A 22,461-nucleotide genomic window follows, 5' to 3' on the forward strand; every position below is an offset into this window, starting at 1 on the left:
ACCAGTAAGTACCCCTTTCCTTCTTTAAAAAGGAAAGTGGAGCTTTGGGTCCTGGCTTAAAAATTTACAGAATTGAAACTGTTGTTTGGGCTTGGGATCTGCAAATATCAGATCTGTATTCATTCTGTAGTTTTACCTACTTACCCCTTTTGAGTTGCTATTTTGACAACCCAGAGTCCCATTTGCTTTAACTGGCAGAGGAACGAGACCAGAAAACCTTTTCTCCAAGGTCTTTGGGGAATCACTTCATGCAAATGTCTTTTGTCTCAAAAGGAAACTGCCCTGAGGTTAAGCCTCTGACTACTCCTGAGAGGTCAGCATTTGGAGTTGGTGTTTTCCCTTTTGCTTTTCTCTTTCCAAATATGAAACAGACAGAAAGTCAGGAGACCAGTCACAAATTTATTGTGTGACCTCTGGTCTTTTGCACCCTGCCTCTGGTCTCCAGAAAAACAGGTGGTCTGATAACCCACCCGGATCCATGGTCACTGTACCAAAAGAATGAGCTAATCCAGTGAAGTGAGCTTTCTGATGATATTGGTAAGCACGACTTTAGTGACTCCCAAACCCAGTGTTCAGAAGAGGCTGTCTCTGCTTCTCATAAACATGGAGGGAATGATGGGTTGGGAGACTCAGGCCAGGGATTCTCTGGGGACACTGTTGAGAAATGGATCAGTGCAATCCCTGGCGATTTATTGCCTGGCTTCCAATTCCCACTGTATCCCTCAGTTGTGTAACCCTGGGCAAACCATGTTGGCTCCGTAGACCTCCATGTCCTCATTATCCACAATGGGATGATAACAAAACCATGTGTTATAAAGGGAAAATGACATAATGCTCATAAAGTGCTGAGCATATTGCTCAACACATATTCCTGATTGCTACCCTTAATTGGGCCAGACACTGCTGGGCTGGGATGTGGCCACCAGGAGGACTGAGCCAGGATGCCCTCACTCAAGGGCCCCACTGAACCATCTTTTCCCTCTTCAAGAAGGTTGGAAAAGAATTGCCCCAGTCATAGTCCCAAAATGGGATGGCAGGAAGGGTACAGAAGCATTTCTAAAGAGAAGCTCCAGACAGCCAGCTCTTAATTGCCAGTGTTCTTTTCCTCTCTGTCCAATCTGCCCTTGAGTCCTTTTCTCTTTATGGTTTCCATGATCCCTTTTGTGAAAGGAATAAATTAGATCAGATTATCTCTGATCTAATGTATTTCATCCCACCCTAGTTTAGATATTTTAAGTTAAAGCAGGATTTCTCAACCTTGGCATTATTGGCACTATAGGTCACATAATACTTTGCTGTCCTATGTATTGTAGAGTATTTAGAAGCAGACCTGGCCTCTACCTACTAGATGCCAGTAGTATACCTCCACCCCCCGGTTGTGACAACTAAAAATGCTTCCAGACGTGGCCAAATGTTGTGGAGATAGAGGAAGAAAAATCCCCCTAGTTGAGAATTACTGACTTAAGAGTAAACATAAAAATGCTGATCACCTTTATTAAGTACTTCTTTATGCCAGCCATAGCACTAAGAGATTTCTGTTTTATTCAGTCCTTGCAATATCCTTGTGAACTGGATATTAATATCCTCTGCTTTGCCAATGAGGGTGTTGAGCTGCTAATAACAGATGTAGCTGGAATCTGAACCCATGTTTTCCTAACATGAGAGCCTGTAATGCTTTGCCACTTTTAAAAGTGTAGGAATACTTTTGAAGAACGAGGCAGTATGGTTTAGTTAGGAAGAACACAGGGCTTATAGACAGGCAGACCTGATTTGAAATATTACCTCCATGCGGTTGAGCTGACCATTATCTCCTCACTGAGCTCCATTTCTGCCATTGTTAAGTTGAGGGTCACACCAACCTTGTAGATTGTTGGAGGATAAAGTGAGGCAGAGAGATACCTGGCAAACCAGGTCCTTCTCCAGCCAGGTTATCTGCTCAGCAACAATGGAGACCACTGTTGACATTGATTTCATTCCTTCCCTGCAGCCCTGAGCATGGTATTGGTGCTCCTGGGGTGGATTTAAGTCTCACACCATGGTGTATCCCCTCATTTCTGGTCCCACCTTCTCTTGAGTGTGCAGGCCGTTCTTCTGCACTCCAGGCCAGTGTAGGCAGTGGTCTGCTGGGAAATTCATACTCAGTACAAGACCAAAAGAGTCATGTTGCCCCCAGGCTGCTCCTCCATTGTGTCCCCTTTTTCAGTGAGCCCTGACACCCAAGTCAGGACTCTAGGAGTCATTCTTCATTTTCCCCAACTCCGCACTTCCCCATAGCCAAGCAATAACTGGGGACTGTCCATTGCACTTGCAAAGACTCCCTTGCATTTATTTGCATCACTCATCCTCCCACCTGGATGCTGCAAAATATCCTTTAGCGCATAGACTCAAACCAGTCTCACCACCTCCATTCTTGCCCCTTCTTCTTGGGAGCCTTCTCTGATCCCTAAAACTGGTCAAGCACCTCCACGGGGCTTCTCTGCTGAAGCAATTATTATGCCAGTGTGGTTCCATCTGTTGACAGATTTGTCTCTTCCACTAAGTGACAATTTTTCTGGGTAGCAAGTGTGCCTTTTTCTGTCACCCCAGTGCCCAGCACTAACCTTGTTAAAATAAATGTTTGTAGCACAAATGAACAATAAGCACTATTGCATAAGTTTGAGTAGCTGTGGGAAGGAGGGAAGTAGCCGAGTCAGTGAGTTACAGAAACTGACATAAGGCTATCCGTGACAAGTCCTAAAATTGGCTTGGAGGCCTCACTTTCCGTTTTGAAATCTATGCGAATTCAACAGCGAGATCATCCTGTTAGGTGGAAATGGGACTCAAGGTAACTTTATCTTTGACATTAAATAAGCAACCACCTTTGTGCCTGACAAAGACCCTCTGATCGTTTTGTGGTATAAATGTCAGATGGAGACGATCAAAGAACCAGGAGCTTTTTAACATAGGATTCACTTTTAGCTTAGCCATGAGAGAATTTATTAACAAGTCTCTCTGATGATGTAACTTGAGAAACCAGGTGAGATTTTGGTATGTTTCAGAGCAGCATTTCTCAACCTTGCCATTATTGACATTTTGGGTCAGATACCCCTTTGTTGTGGGGGGGCTGCTCCGTGCATTGTAGGGTGTTTTGCAGCATTTTGGCTTCACCCCACCAGATGCCTGTAGTACTCCCTCCACCCCAATTGTGACAACCAACAATGTCTCCAGGCATCGCCAGTTGTTCCCTGTGGGGACAAAAGTCATCCCTGGTTGGGAATAACTGCCCTGGAAGAATTAGAATTGAGATTTATCCGATGGAGTCAAGGGATCACTGGATGGGAGTCAGATTTCAGGCCCATTCCCAACGCTGCCATTTAGTAAACATGTTATAAGTCATGTGAATTTAAGACCAGGGTGTTTGAATTTGGGGAACCAGCTGGACCTCCTTGGATTACATCCCTTTCATCCAAACTATCAGAATAATGCAAGTCCAGAATGTTTTGGCCACTTCCAAGTTCAGTTTTGTTCTTAGGAGTGATGCGGGAGATGGAGTGAATTCAGACTTTGGATGGCTGCTGCAGTTCAAGCCCCTGCTTGCTTGCTTGCTCCAGGCCAACTCAGCTTTCACTCTGGAGCTTCTCGAGATGCCCCAGGGAGGACTGCCATATTCAGTCATTTCTTGGCTGTTCTCCCTCCGCAGCAGCTTAGACCGTCAGAACTGCAAAGTGCTTAGAAATATTTGGTCTGAGCCCTTTGCTGCTGACAGGGAAATTGAAACGACTTAGCCAGGTCGCACAGTGAGTTAGATTAAGACCACCTTATTGCCCTGAGTTTCTTTCTTTCTTTTTGTTAAACCACTTTATTGAGATATGATTGACATGTAAAAACTGTACACAGTTAATGTAGAAAACTTGATGGGATTGGGGATGAATTGTACACCTGTGAAACCATCATCACCATCAAGGCCATAGACATGTCCACCACCTCCCAAAGTTTCCTCCCACCTCCATTATTATTATTATTATTTTGAGATAAGAACACAACATAAGATCAGACCTCTTGGCAAATTCTGAGTATACAATACAGCTCTGTTAGCTATAGGCACTATGCTATTTGCCATTACTGACATATTGGGTCAGATACCCCTTTGTTGTGGGGGGCTGCTCCGTGCATTGTAGGGTGTTTTGTAGCATTTCTAGTTCTAACTAGAACTTAATCAGTTTTAGTTATGAGCCAGGTTTCCTGATTCAGAGTCAGGAGTTCTTTCTCCCAGTCTGTGCTACTTAACTTTGGGAGACTTACCCCATGTCTCTTCAATCCTTGGTGGAAGTCATTTTTTTTTTTTGTGAGGAGAAATCCTTTCGTTGGGGTGGTCACAGAGCATGCACCAGACCATGGCAAAATGACTTTAAGAGAAAGATCCGGAAAGGCTGACTTCTCCCCATCGTGCACACATAGAGCAGGGTCTGGACATGGAATAGGTCCCAGTGGAACTAGAGTCAAGGCCAAGACTTTGAAGCCAGACAAGATGGAAGCAGGGAGAAGTGCCCGACCCCTGTTACCCAGTTGCAGCAGGGCTCAAGTCTAGACACTTGCAGACACACTCTGGTTCTCCCAGGGGGGCCAGGTCGGGGACTTGGGTGGCAGGCAGGAGAGGATCTGGGGTGGGGTGGTGTAGTGGATGACAGTGTTGCCTTTTTAAGAAGCATCTACCAACATCACCTACTGGGTCTGACGTCCCCTTTAACCATCGCTTGGTTCATTTTACATCATAAATAAAGACTCATGGAAAATGAATACATTGGCTCCTATGAGGTTGGAAGTGGTGTACACGGCGGGGTGTGGGCTGGTGGACAAGGTGCTTACATACGGCAGGTGGGTGAGCAGCAGGCAAGATAGGAGGCACCGATGGGAGACTGAGTCTTAAGTGTCCTTGTGCATGTCTGATCTGTGGGTCCATGTGACCTTGTAGGGGGTGGGGGGCGCCGAGCTCTAGCCCCTGAGGTCTGCTTGCCCCTGGTCTCTCTTCTTGGCAACGTTCTTGTTGTCCCGTTGCTGATGTAGGTAATGCAAAAGGATGTTTTGTTTCTATCACAGTGATCTGTTTGGATGGGCACTCTGGCATGGGTAGGCAGATTGAGGGGTGTAGATGGAGGCTTTACACACAGAGTTGGCAGGAAATTGACTAAAACTGCTTTTGGTGTAGATGGGCAGTCCTTCCAGAAAATCTTCCATCTTCTGTTTCCTCTCTCAGCACATCAGCTACTGCCTCCGCAGCTACTGCTGCCTCCTTAGCTGCTACTGGATAGGAACCAATAGAAGCTGTTCTTGTAGACTTCTCCTGGCATTTCTTTTTATTTTGTAGAATCTTACATCACTTTGGTTTTATACTTCCTGCATCCTAATTTTTGCTAGGTGGTAGACATCTAATGTAAAAGTAGTGCCAAAACACTTTAGCAGGAAAAAAATGTGGTTACTTTACATCCCAAGAGAAACATTTGGCTTTTAATTGAGCTTTAACCCAATGAAATGAAACCAATAGTAGAAATTGGAGGCACTGAGTTAGGTTTAGAAAGATGTCTGAAGCAGCTAAATCCTTCTGGGAAATCCCCTGTCTTTGGAGGTCATGTAGTCTAATATTGTACATAGAGTTGCACACTGGGGTTTTTCCCCATTATGTTATTTAGAGGAAAGAACCTGGGCTTTAGATGTAATTCCAAATTCTATCTCCACCTTTTCATAGCTTTGTGAGTTTACCACTTTTGAACGGTCCCTGTGGGCTGGTCACATTGCCTGTATTATTAATTCTTACCAAAAACTATGAGAAGAAGGGTTTAGAGTTTAGGATGAGAAAACTGAGTCTCAGAGAGTTTAAGATACAAAGTTACACTACATGATGGAAGTGGCAGAGCTAGGAGTTGAATCCGAGGCAACTGGGCTCCAGTTTGTAAATGAACAGACTGAGGTTTAAAAAACTGGGCATAACATAGATTCCATGACCTTCAGTTTCTCAGAATGCTAAATTGGGATGATAATATCTCCACAGAAGAGTTGCTTGAGGATTAAATAAGTAATACATGTATGGCAGTGGGCACCCACTGAGTGTCTGATAGTCTTCTCTTTATCATTAGCAAGTTGCTCTTGCTGAGGTCAGTTACAGTTTATTAAGTGTTAACTTTTTTTTGTTTGTTTTACTAGGATAGATTTCCAGATTGGAATTGTTGGGCTAAAGGATGTACATTTAAAAAATTTTGTAATTATACCCAGGTTGTTCTTTAATTTTAAAATATTTTTTATTATTTTTTATAAATTCTCACCCAAGGATATATTTATTGATTCTGGGGTGGGGTGTGTGTGTGTGTGTGTGTGTGTATGTGAGAGAGAGAGAGAGACATCATGTGAGAGAACATCAATTAGTTGCCTCTTGTATGTGCCCTAAACGGGGACTGACCCTGTAACCTAGGCATATGCCCTGATCGAAAATTGAACCCAAAACCTTTTGGCTTATGGGTTCACCTGCCAGGGATGTTCTCCAATTTTTAAAAGTCAGTATATACTCCTAATAGGCTATGAGAATTTTTATTTTCTTACTTCCTTTATTTTTCTTATTATCTTTGTGACTTTTTGGCAGTGCACAGTGCCTTGCACACAAGTAAATATTTAAAATTATTTGAACTCGATTGGATTTCTATTGATTTTTGAACCTTTTCCTTTCTCTGTGCCCTGAGAAATCTCACTGGCCCAGCTCTTTCGTTCAATAGTTGTTGACAGAGCAGTCCCTGGTTCTGGAAACTGGAAATGCAAAGATGAGTTACACGTATTTCATTCTCTTATTTTCCCCTTCTCACCCACTGTTAGGATTTTACACTCTTCTGGTTGACACTTTTCTCTCACACCAGTTATTTTAAATACACACACCCTTCAATATTTCCTTTAGCAATGCTTGTTGGTTATATTTTGCCCAATACTCCAATGATATTGTTCAGGCAGGGATTAATATCCCCAGGTAGCTGATAGGCACTCCAAGGCTCAGCAAGGGAAGAATCCTTCCTAAGGTCATATACAGCCATGCCTAGGATAGGGTCTGAGGAATAGAAACTAGCTTTTGGTGTTAATAACTCCATCATTCTGTAGGAGCTGCCACATGGGTAATTCCCAAGTGAAAAGATCTCTGCCTGGTGTCTGCACCCTGGTGAGAGGTGAGTGGCTGGTACAAAGAACTCCTTCCTCTGTTCCTCCAGGGCAGAAGTGTGGGACACGACCTCTGTGATCTTGCACGATATTGTCTTGGGGGCTAAGAAATGATCCTTTAGGGTCATGAGACCCGCAGTGCCCAACCTGTATTTTGGTAGAGGGAAGTGTGGAGTTTGACCACTTGTATCTGTGGGCTTCACAAGACCCCTGTGTCCTTTATTGCCACATTGACTAGGAATGCCAAGGGACACAGAAATGCTGCTGTTATCATTCTAATCATTTACAATCTCTGCCTTTGTACGTAACTAGTCTTTTTTGTTTCTTCATCTGTTTGCAAGATTAAAAAAATATATTTTGTTTTCAGAATATGATGTGCTTAGTAATTGTTCTGTAATTGCATTGTTTGAGTTCACTGAATTTTCTGGATGTGTAGATCACTGGTTTTGATCTCATTTGGCAGAAAAATTGGCCAATACATTTTTATTAAGTGCTAATTTGTTGTGAGCAAACTGCTAAGTAATATACATATGTAATTTTACTTAATTTTGCAAAAACTATACAACGGAAGTCAGTATTGTTTCCTCTTGTTCCAGATGAAAAAATTGAGGCACAGAGAGATGTCGCTAACAGTGGAGTTCAAACAGGGAGGAGACAGCTGGGTCAAGAGTCGCGTTCATGCCTGGCCAACAGCAGAGCAGAGCTCTCCCCTCTAACCACTCAAAGGCACAAGTGAGCTTCAGAAAATCTCAGATGCCCCAAGTAATCCCCTTGGCATGCTTTTCACCTTTTGAGACTAAAATAAATAAAACTTTCACATTAATTTATAGCTCTTTTTCTGTTCAGGAGGCTGGTGCCTTGAGGACCATTTAAGTTCCGTTCAGCCTTAAGGGTACTGTAGTCAAGTCTTGCTTTTGCTTGGTGAATTTCTAATTCAGACTCATAGCCACCCCTCTTCCATTCTGCCCTGAAGTCCTCAGGGACTTCAAACTCACTATCAGCCCCATTGCAGTGAGATCTAATTAAAACTGTTCATGGTCTGCACCCAAAGCACCCAGCCAGCCTCGTTTTGCAACATACACTCTCCTTATGGAGCCCCCTGTGCATTACAGCTTCCTGGACCCTCCATGCCCTTTGAACTTGCCAGGTCCCTGTTTCTCTGCTCAGCATAATCCACTCTTCATCTGCTTCAAGTTTCTTCTCTGCAAAGCCATGCCTGCAACTGTGAAAAAGTTCAGTGGGGTGAAAAGTCACATTTTTTTTCAGACCAAAATGGTGAGACTAGAAAGTAATTTTCTTTTCCTTTTTTCTCAGTAAATGTTCAATATGGTGACAAAAACTGTAGGCCCTCATAAAAGTGCCTCCATGATTGGCAGGAACTGAGCCAACCAGAGGAGGAGAGGGACTAAAGAGAATAAGCATAGTAATCCATTCATGCCTGGGGCTCTTTTGGGAAGATTCAGTAGATTCCTAAATCAAGCTATGTGGTATGGTAGGAAAAAGGATTTTGGTTATTTTTATATTGTGTGCCTTGATTTTTACCACGTAGAGGTCTACAGCCCAATTCTGCCTCCTCCCCTCTACACAGTTATGCTAGACCAGCTAATTATGTTTTCTTTCTGAAGATATTCTTCTTGGAAACCAGCATTTTGCCTTACAAATCAACAATGTATGTTGTGTGGCCCAAAACAATCCTCAAAGTCAAACTTCCTTTTGGGTTTCTGATTGTAAACTCATTTTGTTTCCTTTTTTCATGGATTCTTTGAAAAAATAAATCTTTCCTATAATTCAGATGGGTCCATAAAAAATAAGACAGAAAACTAATATGTAAGCTTTATGAGGGCAGGGACTTTGTTTTGTTGCTACTGTGTTGCCAGTACCTAGAATAGTGTCTAATTATGGTAGGAACTGAAAGAAACAAAGAGAGAGAGAAAGAAAAGAAGAAAGGAAAAGAAAAGAGAGAAAGAAAAAAAATAAAGAGAAAAAGAAAAAGAAAGAAAGCAAGGAAGGATCCACTGCTCTTAAAAATGAAAAAGAACCTTAAGGATTGGTGCTAGGAGATCCTGAAGACATCTCTAGTTTTGCTTATAACCAACTGTGTGACCATGGGCAAGCACCCTATCCTCTCTGTATCATTGGTAGGTCTGTAAAATGAAGTGCATTAGATGAGTGGATTTGAAGAGTATTGAATTCAATATGGGATATGCAAGTATTTTGGGGACAAACATTTGCCTTCATTATTTTCCTTCCTTTGATATCTCTTTATGGGACATTCACCAGATATGTTTGTTTTTGAACCATGGCAGATAATTAGCCTTTACACCAGGATGGATTCTGAAGACATTACCAGGTGGTTTATGACTGGTGGGTTATAACAAGATCAAATATATGTAAGTGGCAAAGACTGAGGTGTTTAACAGAAGTTTATACTTCAGTAGTATTGTATGCCTTTCTGATAGATATACCCTGTGAAGCATCTAGGGACCATTAATTAGATGGAGAGGCAGAGAGAGTAGCATGGATGTTAATGGTGCTGCTTTGGAAGAGCATATCAATAAACATTAAAGTTGAAAATTAGGGTTGTTCAGGTCAAATTTGTGTTCACAAAAGGAAACGCAAATTTGGAAAGGACCTGAGGGAAAATGAGGAAAGGCAAAACATATTAGAGCTGAGAGATTGAGGGAAAGCAAATGAAGAAATGAATTTATGAAGAGCTAGTTCATGCTTGACCTCCTCCGGTTTTGTGACCATGGACAATTTATTTCTAGGAGAACCAGGCATAGTTTTAGGCTCTCTGGGGGAGACAAGTCAATCTCAGACCTCATAGCTCTGGGAGAAGCAAGGACGAAACAATAATGCCATTGAAAGTGATGACTACTAAGATAGAGAAGTGTACACTATTCCATGGGGACACAAAGGGGGGAGGGGACTGAATTTGCTTGAGTGGTTTGGGAAGTATTAAAGAGAAGATGGTGTAAGAGATGAACATTGAGAGAACAAGAAATCTTTACTAGCGGGGAGTTGGAGTGAGTCAGGTCAGCTGGCACTATTCTTAATGGAGAGAAGAACTGGTACAAAACATGGTGGATGAGGTAGCATGGTGTCTTTGGGCAATTATTCGTGATTTGGTACAGCTCTAGCTTATGTGGCAAAGAAAATAGGGAGGACAAATGACACAGGTGATAAAGATCCAGTATACCAGGCCCATGGGGACTTTTGTACCTGTAGACAGTGATAAGCTATGGAAAAATTACAGGCAGAGGAGGAGCATGGTCACATTTGCACTTCAGAACAATCTTTCTAGCACTATGCATAGGATGAGTTGAAGGTGAGAGAGGCCGGTGGCAGGGCCACCACTGGAAGCCTGTGGCACTTGTCCAGGTGAGAGATCATTAAGTCAGGGACCACAGAGATGGGGTAGGGAGACACATGAAAGTAAAATCAAGAGATGCGATCATCAGAGCCTCAGCTATTTCTGAATTCAAGTTTCCATGATGGCCTCAAAGAATAAAATGGAGTGTACCTATGGCTGGAATTAGAGGTACCCTGGGAAATGAATGTCCTCATGAGGCATGCCATTTTGTAGACTCCCTGAAATTTTTTGGTTAGGTGTTTTGGGGGAGTGGGGTGAGAAGGTGTTCTAATTTAAATTAGAGTTTCTTTACCTTGCTGGAGGGTGAAGAAACTCTGCTGTGACACTTGAAGGCTAGGTGCATTTGAATGATTGTAAGAGTCTCAGGGTTGGAAGAACCTTGAGAAGCCAACCGTTTTGGTGCTCTCAACAAACACCTCAACAGCATGCTCACCAAGAGGTTGGGTTCCTCTCTTGTTGGTTCCTCTTGTAACAAGAAGACATTCACTTCATGAATAACCTGTTCTATTGCTAAAAAGTCTCAACACTGAACATCAGTCATTCTGTCCCATTTCTACCTAACCTTGGCTGAAAAAGGAGTATCTTTAAAATGAGACCGTCTTAAGAATTCTTCCACAAAAGTGCCTGATTAATGAAGGCATTACAAAAGCAGGCATTGCCTTGATTGAAATTGATTTTTATTTTTTCTCATTTGAGGCCCAACAGTATTTTAAGCTGTGTGTTAGACACAGAAATGTGCTTGAGCTCAAGGAGGCTCTTGGTCCAACCAGAGCTCTGGGAGTCAGATAATTCTAATGCCTACACAGTGGTTGAAATGGTGTCATCCATGATAAGGGGTCCATATGGGGGCAGGAAGGGCCCAACATAGAGGCTGAGAGAGCCAAGTCCACTCTTGGTAGTCGGGGTGGTATTAAAGCCTTGTCCTAGTATGAACATGGGAACTTTTGAGCAATAAGGAAGAATCTGCTGCAATGAGTATGACTAGAGAGTTGGAAAAACACTGAAGGCAATGACTGTAAATGCAATGGGATGCTCACTGACCTCTCTCACCCCCACTTCCCTTATCCTCCTCCTACTCCAAACCTCTTCTTCCTGGTTTTTCCCATTGTCCTCTATCTAAATCGGCTACCTTCTTCTTTCCCCACCCAGCTCTTTCTCACTCCAGGTTCCTGTTTCATTCCCTGTGTAGAAGCAATGCCTTACATTTTTATGATGCTTCACAGTTCACAGAGCCAGTTGGAATATATGATCTCATCAACCCCACAACTGCATTTATGGGGAGGTGCTGTCCCCATTCTGCACATGATGAAAATGAGGCTAAGGGAGATGAAGTCACTTGGTCAAAGCCACATAACCACATAGCGGCAGAGGCAGGTGTTGGCCCATGTTCTTTTCTCCAACCATCACTCTGTCAATCCAGCTTTACAGATTAAGTGTTTGGTATTGCCTTGTATTGAGTTGCATGGGATTTTCCCTGAACAATCTCCTCATTTAAGGACCCTCAGTGATGGCCACTTTCCCTTGGAGAGATTTTTAGAGACTGTCAAAGGAGAATTTTTTTCCCTGAAAGTTGTCCTGAATTCTGGGGAGGCCTTATTTTAAGCCATTGGAGTGTTTTAATGTCTGAGCTCACTGCATATGCCCAAACTGCATTCTGATGAAATCACTACTGTGGGCAGAAGTAGACTAGAACCAGCAGTGTGCTAGAGCCAACTCACACTGGCTCTTTTGTTAAATTTTCAGGAATTTTGCAAGGTGGTTGTGAAACACAGCCATTAATGGAAATTATATGAGCTGATAATCAAATGAATTATAATAAAAACAAGGTAAAGAATATTCAGGACATCACTTCTCAATTATTTTGCTACATTTTACTCATCGTAATTACTGTACTCTTGAGGGTATTTATATCTATTGCATCTGAATGGTGAAGATGCTACATAATGATGTGTTATTGCTCATCTCTTCTCGACTCTACGTTCAGTGTATTATATTGGCAGCTTGAAAATGGCCACAGGGGAGAATATTTATGCTATAGAAAAGGACAAACACCACAAATCAAGGCTCTTTTTCTCACTTAGAGAATCAGCTACTAAACATTTACCAGCCCAGCACTGGCTAAGATAGATAAAAATTTGTGGTAATTGATCCTCTAGAATCCCGAATGTCCAGCTAGGTCTTCCTGCCATCATGATCCTGAGCAGAAGGGAGAGTGGTGTCCAGAAAGGAATGGAGATAATAGACACGAGGAGGCCTCTCACTATGTTCCCTCTTGTCCTCCACCTGGATTGGTGGTAATGATAACAGCAACAATGATATATAACATTTAACACCTGCTATGGGCCAGATACTGTATTAGACATTTGACATATCCTGTTCTGTTTACTTCTCATAAAAGCCATGTGATGTATTACTGACCCCATTTTAGAAATGGAAACCTGAAATTCATGAAAGAGGAATGACTTGCCCAAATTTACCCAGAGAGAAAGTGGTAGAACCAGGCTTTGAGACCAGATTTATGTGCTTTCAAATCATTGCGTTTTTTGAAATGCTGGTGGAAATGGAAGTCATGGGAACTCCCTGTACTATTCTCTGTATCTTTTCTCACCTCCGAAAGCTCTTTTGTTTCTGTTGGTTGATGATATGCTAGGTGTCTTTAATTAAAATTAATCACTAATTCTAAATAGAAACAAAACTTAAGGCATTTGTTCATTTATTCTAACAACTTTTTGAGTGTATGTTGTGTGCCATATACTCTCTGAGGAGCTTGGGACCCAGCAGTGGACAAGACACAAAATCCCTGCTTTGGAGCAGCTTATGGGCCAGCAAGGAGTCAGCTTTAGGCTTGGCGAGACCCTGAAAGTTCTGGCACCCTCCTTATACATCCCTAGAGCATGCTCTGAGGTTGCTGTGCTCAAAAAACTGGGTGACAATCATGTGCTCTCCTGCAGTCACCAGGCCTTACCCAGGCCCAGTAATCTCCACCTCCGTCCCAAGTTAACAAAACTCCTTTTCTATCCCCTGTTTAAAAAAGATTGTCCAGCAATTGTTAAATTCATTACTGCTGCAGAGAAGTGAAAGAGGCCTTGGGCACTGTCCACAGATATTTTCCCTTTCTGGAACAAGGGGATTAGAAGAGAGGTGTGTACGTGATTTCCTTATTGTGGTTTTCTGTTTGGATTTGTGGTTTAAATCCCTGTTTTTAGCAGACACCTCTGCTACAGACTGGCCAGTTATGTAGCTGTGTCTGTGCCACAGTCCATGGGACAGATTTGATGTTAGCAGGGAGGTGTCTAATTTAATGTTATTTCATTCCTTTTTTCAGGAAGGGGAAATAAAACTAATATTTGGGGGAATATTTTTTCTTCTTCAAGGGCAAAGCTGGGCCATTCTAGGATACTTTCTGCAGCTCCACTCAGGTTGCCTAATGGTGATATTTCTTGTTTTGGCTGGGAAACAAGAGAAATCTTTCAATAGGTAGAAGGTGTTACATTAGTTTTGATCTGTGTAGTGTTATTTCCCTAGGCAAGCTAGAGTTATTCTCCCTCTCATGATGGTGATAGAAACCTCTTGAAGAGCCTGGAAGCCTACAGAGGAAAGTCCCTTGGGAAATATGACTGTTCAGTGTGTCCAACTTTGGACTCCTTCAAATGTGATTAGTTTTCAGTTACCTGAAGATTTGGGCTTTCTGTGGCTTCCTTCTCTGCCCTTGCCATTTGTAAAAAAAAGTGAGTATTGATTCTACTTGAAAACTATGCGTAGAAGATGACATTCATTCCAAAGGGATTATGGGAGTGGCACATTGGCATTAGGAAATGGTAAGCTGGGAGTCTACAGGAGAAACAGAGGAAAGCACCGGCTGAGCTGGTGAGCTGTGAGCAGGAGAGTCCCAGCCTGGTGGGGAGGGACTGCAGAAGCAGGTGTGGTCTGAGGCAGACTGGTCTGGCTCCTTAGGCTGCCTTGCTTTCTCTTACACCAGGGACATGGCTACATTCTCTTTTATAGCAATCCCCAAACAGGATCCTGCTTCAGTAATCCAGGCAAATGGGGCCTTTTTCCCAAACTGGAATCACTCATGGGGAGTGACAGTGTTTCTGTTCTCTGGATTTCTTGACCTTTACATTGCTTCGAATGCATCCACCCCCTCTCCTTTGGAATCCCTGCCCATTGCAGCTTCCAACTCTTTCCCATCAGGATCAGTTTTACTATTCTACCGTTCTGCTGCCTTACAAACCTCGATAGTTTGAAAGATGTTTTCTACTAAGTAATCCATTATCCTCATTTTCATGAATCAAAGACCCTGGAACGGGTGATTAAAATTTCTGAACTGCATGAGATAATCAGAGAGACCCTGACAAGTTCATTTACTTAATGATCTTGGACAAGGTCATAGACATCTCATGTTGATAAGCTTCTATTATTTAAATAGTAATAATAATAACAACAATTATGATAAAATAATAATAAACACCTCAAAGAATTGTTGAGTGGTATTTAAAGACAAGGGTTAGAAAATGCTTGTCATTGAACCTGAACTTGCTATATAGTCTGTTTGAGTATCTCATGCACGATGAATTAGAGGAACAATATTTGAGGTGAGTCTACTCTGTGCTGACACTGAGCTTGATTTGGGGGAATACAGTTACAAACATCCCTGTTCATAGTCCCTATTCTTTTTAAGCTTCAGGTTCAGCAGGGAAGAAAACTAAACTAGAATTATGCCAGTATGTATGGGAGCATGTCTCGTCATCTCCATGTGGCTCAGGTGTCCCACCTGGTGGAGGATTCTCTTTGTACTATTTTAAGTCTTGCCCAAGTGGCAGCCTTTCCAGAGTCTCTTTTTTTCACTGTGACTTATTTTCTGAGAGTTTCATGTTTGTAACTTTCTAGTGAGCATAGCCTTGGCTGTACCACCATCATTTTAAACTCATTGTATCTAAAAGCAAGACAATGTTTATCCTTTTGTTCTCTCCTAGTTTAGTTGGTTAGCTGGGATGACTATCTGGGTCATCTTTTGTCTTTCCTCTGTCCTATCCTATCTTTTCTTTTCATGACCAAACCTTATAGGATTCCAAGCCACCAGCCCAACTCTCCTGTATATTATAATCATCTCCCTATTTCTCCCATCCTAGTACTAACCAGGCCTGACCCTGCTTAGCTTCCGAGATCAGATGAGATCAGGCATGTTCGGGGTGGTATGGCCATGGACTCATCTCTCTATTTCTAATCCATCCTACATACTCACCTCTAACACAGTTTTCCCCAAGCATGACTTTGTAATATGACAGCCATCATTTATTGAGTACCTATTATATGCCAGGTTCTGTGCCAGGAATTTTATATTCATTGCCTTTTAAAATACACCTATTGACTTTTTGAGGTGTGTATTATTATGTTCATCTAAATTAAAGGTGTCAAACTCATTTTTATTGGGGGCCACATCAGTCTCACGGTTGCCTTCAAAGGGCAGAATGTAATTTCAGATTCTTAACAGTTAAGGAGTAGTTACATTTATACAGTCCTGAAATTATATTCAGCCCTTTGAAGGCAACCACCAGGTTGATGTGGCCCCTGGTGAAAATGCGTTTGACACCCCTGATCTAAATAAAAGGTTCTTATGGGAAGTGAGATGTTGAAGATCTTGTAGTTACTAAGTGGTAAACAGATTTGAGTGTAGTGTTTCTTTTTTTTTTTTCTGACTCAAAAGGCTTTGTTCTTAACTACCATGATTAAAGGCTTGTGGATTTTTAAAAAAATGTCTGTTATCACCTAAAAAATATTCAGTGGCTCCTTATTGCCTAAAAGGTAATATCTAAATACCCAGTCATGTTCTCTTTTTGCATATTTTTTCTCATGATTTTGTGACACAAACTTGATGCTTAAGCCAGACCAGTATTCTGAACTCCCTTTCAGTGTTGTTTGTATGGAAAATAACATAATAAGGAGTAAATAATAATACAAGAATAAGTGCTGCATCTAATGTACTCACATGGTAAACCTACTTTTGCCTCATCCTGTATGTTGTTTTAAATGTAGAAATTGAACAGTTTAGGGCTTGAAACACTGAAAGTCTATTATAATACATTTGTGCTATTCATAGGATAAAACAAACTTTATAAAAAGTATTACTCTCTATATCCAAATATAAAGCAAGGTCTTTACCCATCCCACTCCCAGATTACTCCTGCAAAAAAGGAAATTTCTTTATTCAGGTCCTTGAGTTTCTCAGATTAAGGGATGCTTTCACCATACATTTTTTTCTATCAATAAAATGTTGGAAGAAGACAATGAGCCTGAAATGATTTCAAGCAATGCAATTTTAGATGTTTACAGAGGTCACCTGATTTAGTCATTTAGAATGATGCAAAGGAATCTGACCCAGATGCAGTGATTTTTCTTGGGCTCTGCCTTTCCAGATGTGAGTGATGGGTGACAGTGTTACAGATGCCTTCACAGAACAAGAGAATCAAGTGGTTATGCTTCGAATATCACAAATACACCAGAAGACAAATGAAAATAAAACCTTTTTATGTTCTGAAAATGGGCGTTTGTTGCTTGGGATTGCGTTTGTGGTATGGGTATGATTTGTGGATTAACTCATAGCCCTTTAGCAGAAGTATAGATAATAAATTCTGAAAAATTGAGTTAGATATCTCAGAAATGGCTCTAGGATGGCAAAGACACTGATGTTGAAGATGCACATGAAGACTTCAAATAAAGTTATAAAATATATATATATGCACACATGTGTGCATATATATGAACAAAGGAGAAAGCAGATTTTCATATTAGTATAATTTGCATATTAGGTTATTTTAGATGTGTTTGTATAACTCAGTTGATATATTGAATGTTGTGAAGAGATATATAAATTTTTCTTATGTATCCCTAAAATGTTATATATCAGCTTAGCCCAAAATCTTTTTTTGTTGGTATGTTGTTAGGGAAATGGGGCCTCTATGGGGTTTCCTTTTATTTGGGCACACAAGGTATATGTTGAGCTCTTCAAGAAGCATGGTTTGGTTATTGGCACAAGTTAAAAGTTGTATGAGTGCCTTTTATTATTTATTTTTTTAAAAGATTTTGTGTATTCATTTTTAGAGAGAGGTGAAGAGAAGGAGAAGGAGAATGAGAGGGAGAGGAACATCAGTGTGTGGTTACCTCTCATGCGCCCTGTACCAGGGACATGGCCTGTAACCCAGGCATGTGCCCCGACTGGGAATCGAACTGTTGACCCCTTGGTTCACAGCTCGCGCTCAATCCATTGAGCTATACAGCCAGGGATGAGTGCATTTTAAATCCTGCCACCATCGATGATGTGTAACTGTAACTGGAAGTAAGACTTTTTTAAAAAAGTCTACGTGATGAGTCCTTCGTGAATCTTAGGCTGTTCTTGTTGGGACCTTCATGTGGCTTTCTGAGAGAAGAGAAACCATAGGATAGGGTTAGGTGGGGAGATCACAGGAAATCATGTCAACTATTGAATATTTGAAGTTCTAGGTCATTCTTTTCCTCCCAAGCCTCAACTATCTAAGAAACCCTAATTCTCATACCATGTATCTAGGAATCCACCTCCTTACATCTGTCTATCTCTGTTCTGCCCTTTCTCAATTAGGAGCCTTATCAGAGCCACAGAACACAGAACATTATTCTAGTGACTATTTTCTAATTTATTTCAAGGATGTCACAATTAGTAGCCGTCTGAATACAGAGGAGAGAAGTTAATGAAATATGTGTAATGGATACCTAAGGTCTCTCTTTTCCACCTTTTCTAGTTTTTTCCCCAGAATCCCTATAGATTAAGACCCATCTCTTCATTAAATGACAGATACTACTGATGCAGCACTTATGGGTTAGGACTGTGTGAGACATTTTGCATGTATCACATTTATTCTTTCCAGCAAGGCCATGACCCATGTATTGTTACTTGCATTTTGTGGCTAAGGAGACAGGGGCTCCAAGAAGTGAAATAACTTGGTGATGGTAATGTTTTTTTACACAGCCAGAATTTGATATCAGGTTGTCTGAGCCCCAAAGACCTTGCTTTTAACTATTGCCCTACATTGTCTATACCTTGGGGCTAGTTAAATTTCTTCTCTTCTGCTGATGAAAAGTTTAATAAAACTAAGGTTTATGAGACTCATGAATATACACTCAGTCTACTGTTTGGCCTTTATTCACTTTCTTCTCTGAGTCCTTTCCTATTCCAGTCTGTCTAGATGTCTCCTAAAAATTTGACTTAAATTTATACTTATGGGTACCTACCATGATGAGCTGCATGCTGTGTTGGACAGTAGTATAAAAAAAGAATTAGAGAATAGTCTCATATTTCCTGCTATGGAAGGTACTTTGTTTAGTAAGTATCACCTGGGGTTGTGAGTGAACCCTCTCCAAGGGGTCTGGTTAGAGATTTAAAAAAATCTAAAGGATTCTGAATAAGAAATCAACAGGGATTTGGGTATGAAGGGGTGAGAAGAGAAGAGAGGCCTAAGGGCTGATATTGGTAGGGGAGCATATGAAGAATTTTTTTAAAGATCTTAAGATTTTTTTGTCTACCATAGAATTTTAGCATGATTTGCCCATTGTAATATAACACCATCCTCACTCCTGTAATCTCCACAAACCTCTTGCAGGATCTTCTGTACATACCAATGTCCTGTGAGCTTATGTACTGCAAGTAACTAAATGAGTCAAATTTCAGATCTGCATCAATTTATAAAAATGTTTTAGTATATTTTTAGTTTTATTTAAGTATATTTTATTGATTATGTTATTACAGTTGTCCCAGTTTTTCCCTCTTTGCCCCACTCTGTCTGGTATGCCCCCTCTTTTTCTCCAGCAATCCCCACTCCTTCAGTTCATGTTCATGGGTTGTGCATATGAAATTCTTTGTCTTCTCCATTTCCTATGCTGTTCTTAATATCCCCCTGTCTATTTTGTGTCTACCAATTATGCATTTTAATTTCTGCACCTTTCCCCCCATTCTCCCCTTTCCCCCTCCCAACTGGTAACTCTCCAAATGATCTCCCTCCGTACCTATGATTCTATTCCTGTCTTGGTTGTTTACGTAGTTGTTTATGTTTGTTTTAGATTCAGTTGTTGATAATTGTGAACTTGTTGCCTTTTTAATGTTCATATTTTTTATCTTTTTCTTAAACAAGTCCCTTCAACATTTCATGTAATAAAGACTTGGTGATAATGAACTCCTTTAGCTTTACCTTGTCTGGGAAGCACTTTATTTGTCCTTCCCTTCTTGATTGTAATTTTGCTGGATAGAGTAATTGAGGTTGTAGGTCCTTGCTTTTCATCACTTTGAATACTTCTTGCCTGCGAAGTTTGTTTTGAGAAATCAGCTGACAGTCTTGTGGGAACTCCTTTGTAGGCAGCTCTGCTTTTTTCTTGCTGCTTTTAAGGCTCTCTCTTTATCTTTAACTTTTAGCATTTTAATTATGTTGTGTCTTGGTGCTGTCCTCTTTAGGTCCAACTTCTTTGGGACTCTGTGCTTCTTGGACTTGTATGTCTGTTTCACCAAATTAGGAAAGTTTTCTTTCATTATTTTTTCAAATAAGTTTTTAATTTCTTGTTCTTCCTCTTCTCCTTCTGGCATCCCTATGATTCCAATGTTGGCACATTTGGAGGTGTCTTAGAGTTTTTTTATACTACCCTCATTTTTTTGCATTTTTGTTTCTTCTTTCTGTTCTGGTTGAATGCTTATTTCTTCCTTCTGTTTCAAGTTGATGATTTGATTCCGGGCTTCCTTCCCTTCGCTGTTGGTTCTCTGTAGATTTTTCTTTATTTCACTTAGTGTGATCTTCATTTCTTCCTTTATGTTGTTGCCATACTCAGTGAGTTCTTTGAGCATCCCAATCACCATTGTTTTGAACTCTGCATCTGATAGGTTGGAAATCTCCATTTCATTTCTCTTTCTGGGATTTTGTTCTGTTTTTTCATTTGGGCCATATTTTTTTGTCTCCTCAATTTGGCAGCCTCCCTGTGTTTGTTTCTGTGTATTAGGTAGAGCTGCTTTGACTCTCTGTAAAAGGTGCCTGTAAATTATCTGGGGCAGAGCCTTAGGTAATCACCAGGGTGGGGCAACTCTCTTCACCACTTTGTGGCTCTTTGTTGGGGGGAGGGCTCAGAGAGGGGACTGTGCCACTGCCTGGCTTCTGGAGATTTGCCTGGCACTTGCTCCATTTACAGTCACTTCACCCACTCCCCGTATGCAACTGGAGCCCTTCCAGCTATTGTCCTGGTGTTGAATCCCAGAGTGGGTGATTTTGTGTAAGTTTTAAGACTGTATGGGCCATTTAAGTGGAATTTCCTAAAAATCCTGCTGTTTCTTCTGTCACCTCAACACACACTGGTTTTTACAGCCAGAAGTTATGGGGATTTATATTCCTGTCACTGGAACCCTGGGCTGTGCAGTCTGGTCTGGGGCTGGGATTGCTCACTCCTAAGGTGTCCCTTCTGATTTTTATCCACACATGTGGATGTGGGACCACCTCTGCCTGTTCTGCTGCTGCCACTGCCTCTCCACACCACACCATGTCTTCTTGCCTCCCCACCCTGTCTTCACATCTACACCTTTCCTACCCATCAGGATGAATGTGGCTTCTTTAAATTCTTGGTTATCAGACTTCCATACAGCTCAATTTTCTGACAGTTCTGGTTGTTGTTTTGAGATTTAGTTATGATTCTTTTTGTGGTTGTGCAAGGAGGTGAAGAAGTATGTTTACCTACACCTCCATCTGACCAGAAATCATTTTTCTGCATCAACTTTTAAAGAAGAGAGAATGTGTATTCTAGAAAGCAGGTCAGGCTTTAAAGTAAACTGATTCAGTTGATAGAAGCTGGGACTCAGAAAGTTCATGAAAATGTCATTCCCTGGGAATTTTCAGTAAGTTTGGGGAGGTCCCCAAGATGAGTGATGAAGATTCAACACAATTTTGTCTAGATCTTAAGAGGCATAATGCCCCAATATTAGCTCAATCTAATATTTGGGTCACTCAGAGGATGACAAGGTATAGATTCTGTCCTCAAGAAATGCACAGTTTAAAGGGAAAAGCAATTACACAGAGATCATTTTAAATCATGTCTCAGGTTCTAGGAGGAGGAAAATGTAGAGGTCCTATGAGTTCAAAGGTAGGGTGCAAGGGTTGGTCGTACTAGGGCCAAAAAGACTTCTTAGAAGAGCTAACAAGAGTCTAATAGGAAGATTAGAAATTATTCAATTGAAGAGTGGAAAGAACATTCTGGGTAGATGAATTAGTCTGAAAATACTACTATTACTAGCTAACGTTAACTGAGTACATGCTGTGTGTACCAGGCATTGTTCTAAGTAATTTACACCTACAAACTCTTTTTAATCTCCCAGCCCTATGAGATATATCCTGTTATTGTCACCATTTTACATAAAGAGGGTGATCAAGTGATTTGTGCAGGGTTATACAACCAAGTAAGTGGGGGTGAGTTGCACCTGTACAGTCTGGCACCACAGCTCAACCAGCATAATCACTACATAAGAGTGATTTCCCCATACTGATGATGAAATTTAGGGATTTTAATATTACTGAGTATAAGGATAAATATTGGAAGTGGTCAGAGATGTAGCTGGAATTGGTAATAAAAGGCCAAATCATGGGTTCCTATTAATCTTTTCTCTGGGCAAAGGAGCTCCTAGAATTTTCCTCTCGCCTCCCTGTCTCCCTCCCTCCCTCCCTCCCGGTGATGCAAAAAATATTTTTTTTATTTTTACATGTATATTATTTTAAATGTAAAGATTTTCTTTTTTAATTGTTGTTTGAATACAGTTGTCTCCATTCTCCTGTCACCACTTTCCCCCACTCCACCCACCCCCACCTCCCACCCTCACCCCTACCCCCCTTTGGCTTTGTCCATGGATCCTTTATACGTGTTCC

The sequence above is a fragment of the Sturnira hondurensis genome, unplaced genomic scaffold, assembly GCF_014824575.4.
Source record: "Sturnira hondurensis isolate 20B ecotype Veracruz unplaced genomic scaffold, ASM1482457v3 Scaffold0010448, whole genome shotgun sequence".
Classification (NCBI taxonomy): Eukaryota; Metazoa; Chordata; class Mammalia; order Chiroptera; family Phyllostomidae; genus Sturnira; species Sturnira hondurensis.